At 52.2% G+C, this 8,241-nt stretch overlaps 1 pseudogene across 1 annotated transcript in view; it reads left to right on the plus strand.

Moving 5' to 3' along the window:
• Positions 1-7,790, plus strand: part of LOC308158232 (receptor tyrosine-protein kinase erbB-4-like) — a 176,768-nt pseudogene extending 168,978 nt beyond the window's left edge. Inside the window, exons 21-27 of the transcript in view lie at positions 433-594; positions 1,503-1,578; positions 1,728-1,874; positions 3,672-3,769; positions 4,250-4,420; positions 6,124-6,427; positions 6,893-7,790. The product of the transcript in view is annotated as a receptor tyrosine-protein kinase erbB-4-like (transcript). The remainder of the gene's footprint in view (positions 1-432; positions 595-1,502; positions 1,579-1,727; positions 1,875-3,671; positions 3,770-4,249; positions 4,421-6,123; positions 6,428-6,892) is intronic.
• The last annotated feature ends 451 nt before the right edge of the window (positions 7,791-8,241 follow it).

Consider the following 8,241-nt stretch of genomic DNA (forward strand, 5'->3'; position numbering starts at 1 on the left):
GGAGAAGATGGAGAGGGGAAGGTCTTTTTCATTTAGTCTCTAGCGAAATTACACAGTTGATTTCATGACGAAGATGGGGATGGGGGTGGTGATAATGATGATGATGGTGATGGCGATGATGATGATGACGACGATGCCGTTTATGATGATGAGTCATGATCAGCGGAGTCACGATCTCTCTCCCCCCCTCTCTCTCCCTCTCTCTGTCTCGCTTTCTCTCTCTCTCTCTCTCTCTCTCTCTCTCTATATATATATATATATTTCTCTCTCTCCCTCTACCCTCTCTGTCTCCCTCTCTCTCCCTCTACCCCTCTCTCTCTCTCTCTTTCTCTCTCTCCCTCTACCCCTCTCTCTCTCTCTCTCTCTCTGTCTCTCTCTCTCTCCCCCCACTCTCTCTCTGTCTCTTTGTCTCTCTCCCTCTCTCCCTGTCAGGGTATGATGTACCTGGAGGAGAGGAGGCTGGTCCACAGGGACCTGGCGGCCCGTAATGTGCTGGTCAAGTCCCCCAACCACATCAAGATCACCGACTTCGGCCTGGCCCGCCTACTGGACGCAGACGAAAAGGAGTACAACGCAGATGGGGGCAAGGTCCGTGTCTGTCTGTGTGTGTGTGTAGTGTGTGTGTGTGTGTGTAGTGTGTGTGTGTATGTGTGTGTGTGTGTGTGTAGTGTGTAGTGTATAGTGTGTGTAGTGTGTGTGTGTGTGTGTGTGTGTGTGTGTGTGTAGTGTGTGTGTAGTGTGCGCGCCAGGGTTTTTAAGAGGAACACAGGTGAAGCGAAATACCACCGTTCCAACTCAAATGTGTTTCATTTTCCTCTTTCCCCATCTGTCTCCCACCAGAGAGGAGAGAGTGAGACAGGGCATCAGTGGTGACAGGCTGTCTATGTAATATAACAGTGATATTGCAGGCGAAGGGTAATTGGTTTGCTCAGTGTGTCTACTGGTGAAAATTGTGTTCTCTAGTCCAGAAGGAAATCACAGGGTAAGGCGACGAGGGGTGGGGTTGGAGCTAGTTGCTATGGCTGCCAATGTGGATAGATTTTTAATTGAAATTTGATCTTTTAGTATTATATATTACCATTGCATCAGATTGTATAGTGTATATTGCCGACGTATTTTTTTCCCGGGGAGTACCTCACAACGCATGCTAGACATTCAATGGAATTCGATTCCTGCCTTGGACATGAATTGGACATGGAATTTTCCCCAAAGGAGAACGGTGATATCTTGTGAGTGATCAGAAATGTGCCAGGAATATCAATGTAGCGAGATGTATTCAGACACCGTATCTCACTGTACCACTGGTAAAATTCATTACAAACACTCCTCATCCCAGTGCATAGGAGAGTTTTAGGTTAAAGAGTTAGAGTTAACCCAATTAACCCAATAATAACAAATGTATAGTGATCTCATCCACCCTTTCTCTCCTCTCTCCCTCTCTCTCCGCACGCCCTCCCCCTCCCCCTCTCCCTCCCCCACCCACTTCGCCTCGCCGTACACAGATGCCTATCAAGTGGATGGCGCTGGAGTGTATCCACTACAGGAAGTTCACCCATCAGAGTGACGTGTGGAGCTACGGTGCGTGTGACATCAGTGACGTCATCGATGGGACCTGACCTGATCATTTGTCGGTCGCCAAGCTGACCAGTGTCAATGAGGAAGTGGCCTGACATCCTGTTTTTCCTGTCCCTCATCCTCACTCTGTCTCTCTCTCTCTTTCTTCCCAGGTGTGACTATCTGGGAGCTGATGACATTCGGAGGGAAACCTTACGACGGCATCCCCACCCGTGAGATCCCCGACATCCTGGAGAAGGGGGAGCGTTTGCCCCAGCCGCCCATCTGCACAATCGACGTCTACATGGTCATGGTCAAATGTACGACATCAACGCCGCCCACACTAAGCGCGCGGGGCGGGGGGGGGGGGGGGGGGTGGCAGTACGCGTCAGTGATACCCCAGCGCATGGCAAGAGAACGGACACAAGGGGAGGGAGAGAGAGTGACAGGGACGCACACTATCCCTGCGCCTCAACCCTCCACCTTTATCCCTGAAGTGCGCACACACACACACACACCCGCACACACACACACACACACACCCGCAACTACACACACAATGGATTACGATTGTCATGTCCTCTTACTTCCAGTCCTTGTGCTTGAAGTTGAAGTAGGGGAGTGCATACAGTAAGTGCAGACTTTAGTGGAACGTGGTAGCGAATTGGGATGCAGGCTAAAAGAGAAGTGAAGCAGGGAGAGAGAGAGATGGAGGTGGGAGAGGGGGGGGGGAGAGTCTGTTTGTGTGTGCTTTTGCCTTTGTAAAAGGCAGGAAGGAGAGGTGCATAGACAGAGAGAGAGAGGCACAGAGAGAGAGAGAGAGAGAGTGTGAGAGAGAAAGAGAATATGAAATGAATAGGAACTCCTATCCCTTGATGTTTCATACAGTATATGTAGCAGCAGGCATACACACTATCTTGATGCACTATGATGTTGAGTGACTTAGACACCCTAGAGATCTTGTAATCCCCGCTCTAACTCATACCCAGAATTCAGTGCAGCAAACCCCCCCCCCCGCCCCGCCAATCCCCCTCCCGGCAGAAAAAAATGACAGCTCCTGGCCCTCTGCCCCCATCCTGTCACATCTCCAAACACACACACACATACACAAGGACACACAACCGCACACACACACATGGACACACACGGACAGGCACACATACACACACACACACACACACACACACACACACACACACACACACAGTAGCGTGCACAACCCCACTCTCTTTCCAGCAGATTGAGGCGGAGATAGAATTTGCTGGGAGGCCAAACATAGAGGTACAGACGTCAGCATGTAATGAAAAACGCCGGAGATTAGAAGCATTAATTCTAATTACATGTTGACTGTTGTTTGTGATTTGATTCACTGTAACATGAATGCCCCCATGGATAGTGAAATATTGATAGAGATGAAACGGAGTTTGATTGCTCGCGTAATTGCTGCTCATTTAGATAATGTCTCGCGCATGTGAGGTTGGAGGGTAAATTAAATGTGAGGAAATGATAGAGAGAGAGAGAGAGAGAGAGAGAGAGACAGAGAGAGAGAGAGGGAGAGAGAGGGGGAGAGAGAGAGAGAGAGAGAGAGACAGAGACAGAGACAGAGAGAGAGAGAGAGAGAGAGAGAGAGGGCGAGAGAGGGGGAGAGAGAGAGAGAGAGAGTGAGACAGAGACAGAGACAGAGACAGAGACAGAGAGAGAGAGAGGGAGAGACAGAGAGACAGAGAGACAGAGAGACAGACATGTCTGAGATCAACAAACCCCATTAGAGGATCCTGCTCTTGAACACGCCATGTATAAAAGGCTCAGCTTAGTCTAGCTTGTCTGTCTCACTGTTTTCTCATGTCAGTCAGTGGGTGTCATTGGAGTTGGGTGTCATTGAAGGCTCAGTCTCAGACTGTTCTTTGTTGTTTGGATCATCATAGTCACATAGTCATAGTTTCTCTCAGGGTGTAAAGTACCCTCCAAACTGAAGGTATCTTTGTAAACAGTGCACAACAACAAAGATAGTTACCACCACCACAGCACCTCATCGTTGTCTTGTCTTTTAACAGTCAATCCCCTTTCCCCCCATACCCACCCTCCATCCCCCCCACACTTCCCCCTATGCCCACCAGGTTGGATGATTGACGCAGACAGCAGGCCCAAGTTCAAAGAGCTGGCAGCAGAGTTCTGTAGGATGGCCCGGGACCCCCAGCGCTACCTGGTCATCCAGGTGAGTCTCCAATCCTCTCTCTCTCTTTCTCTCAGACTCTCTCTCTCTCTCTCAGACTCTCTTTCTCTCAGACTCTCTCTCTCTCTCTTTCTCTCAGACTCTCTCTCTCTCAGACTCTCTCTCTCTCCCTCTTTCTCTCAGACTCTCTCTCTCTCTCTGTCTCTCTCTCTTTCTCTCAGACTCTCTCTCTCTCTCTCTCTCTCTTTCTCTCAGACTCTCTCTCTCTCTCTCTCTCTCTCACTCTCTCTCTCTCTCTCTCTCTCTCTCTCTCTCTCTCTCTCTTCAATAAACCCTCCGGTTGAACCATGACAGGATTTGATGGATGTTGCACTTTCCGTTCTGGTACACGGCTCAATGGCTGTCTTTGATGTGGTCTGTCTGTCTGTCTGTGTGTGTGTGTGTGTGTGTGTGTGTGTGTCTGTGGTGTGTCTGTGGTGTGTCTGTGGTGTGTGTGTGTGTGTGTGTGTGTGTGTGTTCCAGGGGGATGACCGTATGAAGCTGCCCAGTCCCAACGACAGTAAGTTCTTCCAGAGCCTGTTAGATGAGGAGGACCTGGATGACTTCATGGACGCGGAGGAGTACCTGGTGCCCCATGTCTTCAACATGCCCCCACCGTCCTACACGGTCAGACCCCGCGTGGACTCCAACAGGGTAGGCACACACAGACACACACACCACACACACACACACACACACACACACACACACACACACACACACACATACGTACTACCTGACATACAGTCCTGACCAAAAATATTGGCACCCCTGCACTTCTGTCAGATATTGCACCACTTCTCCCAGAAAACTGTTGCAATTACAAATCCTTTGGTATTCACATGTTTATTTCTTTTATTTGCACAACAAGTGGAACAATTGGAGTCCATTTTTTGGGTTCTGTGTGGAATGATATCAGATTTGGCTTTTAGCCCCGCATCTGCTAATTGTCCATCTTCCATGTCCCATCTTTCATGTCCCAGTGCGTCTCCCAGACACCTGGACCTCTTTATCCACCTGTCTCTCCAGGCCCCAGGTTTCATTACCCCGGCCTCTGTGAGCAAATAGCAGCCTCTCCACTAAAGCGCTCCAGCCATTTGTTCAGAGACAATGAGTCCGGTTGCCTGTTTACCCTGCTCCTCACCTGCTCTCTCAGCCCATGCCCATGCTCAATCTCTTATTGACTCTGCATTGGCCCTGCGGACCCCCCCCCCCTCCTCCCCCTCCTCCCCCCTGCCCCACACCTTCCCAGGTTCCCAAAAGTGAGAGGTCAATGCCCCCCGCCCCCCTTACTGAAACTCGTTTCATTATGCAGTCACTCACTGCCAGGAATAGGACCGAATCCATGTGCAGAAAAACGTTTCTTTTTGAGTACAGGCTCTGCATGGAAAAAATTGCGAACGACCCATTTTGAAATAACTCGCTTATTGTGATTATGTGCCAGTACCAGTCAAAAGTTTGGACACACTTCCCCATTCGATCGAATGAGAAAGTGTGTCCATACTTTTGACCGGCGCTGTCCGTCAGAGGAAAAGAAAGGATAATGGAGTCTTTGAAGAACGGGAGGTGGAGTGATGAGTCAAGAGGTCGGGATGGCAGAGGGAAGGAGATGAGATGCGAGGTGAAAGGAGGAACAGAGACGAGGGAAGAGATTGTGTTAGTGGAGGAGAGGAGATGAGAAGAGGTTGGGTACGTGGAGGAGAGGAGATGAGCAGAGGTTGGGTGAGAGGAGAAGAGATAATTGCAGGGGCAATGGAGGGAGGACAGAGGGAGTGGGTAGATAGATAGGCCCCTAGGCTTGTTTTCTTGTTTCGTTTGGCACTGCTGTTCGTGTGTACTTGTAGCTTCACCACAGGAGACTAATATTAGCAGCAAAACAATACAGGCAACGGTATCGTTCTGTGGTTGAGCACTACAGCGCTGGTGAGGCTCGGATAGCTTCAGGCTATCCTGGAAAATAGCACAAAAAAACCCCTCGCTTTAGATGTCATGTTTTGTGTTTGTTGTTGTTTTTTTGCTGGGTTCAGGTGTTTGAATCTGAAGCTTTTTTTCCACTGCCCCTCGAAAGCTAAAGGGCTGATTTTCTATTTTCAAACCCTTTGGAGAAATGCCATTTCCAACGTGCGCTTTATGGAATCAAAAGTTTCGCTTTCCCGTCCCCCTTTCACAAGTCTCTCAAACTTATGATATTTCACTTGTATTAATAACTGTCTAACACCGCTTGCTTGTTTTTGGCCTTTGGGCAGAATTGTAAAAAGCAATATATTTGACGGGAGCTGGCCCCTCTTCCACGATAGCAAATGTGATTCTCTCTCTCTTCCCCTCCCCCCTCTCTTCCCTCTCCTGTTTGCACACAGAACCAGTTTGGTTACAGGGACGGAGGCTCTGCCCCTGAGGACGTGGCGGTGGTGTCTGGGGGTCCGGCCTGCATGGCCATGGAGCCTGCCTGCACCCAGGGAGGAGCAGCCATGGAAGACCAGCGCTGCAACGGGACCCTGCACAAGAAGTCCTTGAGCCGGCCCGGGGAGGACAACAGCGGGCAGCGGTACAGCGCCGACCCCACCGTCTTCCTGGGCGAGCGAGGCGGCGGCGGCGGCGGCCCGCGGGGGGACACGGACGAGGACGGCTACATGACCCCCATGAAGGACAAGAGCTCGTCAGGTAATCCTCACGCTACGTTGAGTAGCTCTTTAACAGTCATAACAGTCACCAGTCCAAGATAGCCTCTCAACTCACACCGGCACAGCGGAAATGTGCTGCGAAATCTAAATCAGATGAATATATTTTAACATTGTATTGTTGTTTGGAAATAAGTTGAAAATATGATGAGGTACATTGGATAGGTATTCTGTTATAGTACTTGGCAGTGGGGTAGGGCTTGCTTTTGAGAGGTAATTCCCCCCAGGCAGCTGAGAGCTGAGACTGCCAGGGAAATGTTGGCATGGGGCCCGTCAGGTCCTGAGTGAGTGTTTCATTTGCATCCTCGCTACTCAATGAAACCTCACTACTCACTGCTCAGTGAATGATCCTCCTCTATTCTCTCTGCTGTGTGTGTGTGTGTTTGTGTGTGTGTTTGTGTGTGTGTGTGTGTGTGTCCATGTGCGTGTGCGTGCGTGCGTGTTTTAGACTATCTGAATCCGATCGAGGAGAACCCGTTTGTCACGCGGCGTAAGACCGGGGAGGTGCACGCGCTGGACAACCCGGGCTACCACAGCACCCCCAACAGCCAACCCAAAGGAGAGGACGAGTACATCAACGAGCCGCTCTACCTCAACACCTTCCACAACCCCGCCGACCTGGGCCTGGAGGTCCTGAGGAAGAACGGCTTGCCTCTCCCCACACACGCCCACCCCAGCACCGTCTCCGCCACGGCCGCGGGCACCCACCACCTCCCCCTCACTATCCAAACCGGCCTCCACCACTACCCCCTCCCCCCCCCGGCCCAGCCGTCCCCGTCTGGCGGCCTGCCCATCCAACCGTGCCACCACCCCCCTGCGGCTCACCTCATCCACACTCACCACACTGTCAAACCTGGCAACCTGGCGGCCCAGGCTGGAGCCACCAGCCAGAGTGGCCACTTGCCACACCAAGGCAGCCACCAGACCCTGCCAGGGCCCAACACCAAGACCTGCCACCCAGCACAACAACAACAACAACAACAACAACAAGGCCCCACCTCCACATCGGCGCCGGCCGGCCAAAGCGGCGTCTCCGCCAATCCGGGCAGCATGCTCAAACAGGGCCAGGCCCACACAGCGGGAGGAGGGAAACCGGGCGGTAAGAAGCTGAAGGTGACCTTTGACAATCCAGAGTACTGGCAGCACAGCCTTCCCCCAAGCCCTCCAGCCAGCAGACCCCTGACCCTAACCCCCAGGCGGGCGGCAACGGCAAGCTGTTCTACAAACAGAACGGCCGCATCCGCCCGGCGGTGGCCGAGAACCCGGAGTACCTGTCCGAGTTCTCTCTCAAGGCCGGAACAGTTCTGCCCCCTCCCCCGTACAGGCAGCGGAACACGGTGGTGTAGAACCCCAACGTCTCCCTAACCCTCCCCACACCCCCAGCATACCCAGCCTGGCTCCTCCACCGACACCCAGCCGGCCCCAGTTCCTCTGGCCCCCCTCTCCTAGGGATAAGCAGCTGCTCAGCCACATAGGCCCCCCACCCCCACCCCATACCCCTAACAACATCCCCACCATACCATCTGAGCTACTGTAGCACTCCCCTAGAGGAGGACCAAGATGACCCGACTCGAGAGAGAGAGCCCCAATCACCCTGCGCTCCGTACCTCTGTCGCCCCCCAAACCGGTACAGTGACCACTGTAGATAGAGACGGACAGGCTGCTAGCGGTGTGTGTGACCCACTGAGGGCGTACAGAAGCTGAACTCCTCGCTCCTCCACTTCAGTGCTATACTGTTACTTGAGGAGAGGAGCCATCGGAGCTGTGCAATATAGAGGTACGGACAGACGGACGTCC

The sequence above is a fragment of the Nansenia antarctica genome, assembly GCF_963989245.1.
Source record: "Nansenia antarctica genome assembly, chromosome: 5".
Lineage (NCBI taxonomy): Eukaryota > Metazoa > Chordata > Actinopteri > Argentiniformes > Microstomatidae > Nansenia > Nansenia antarctica.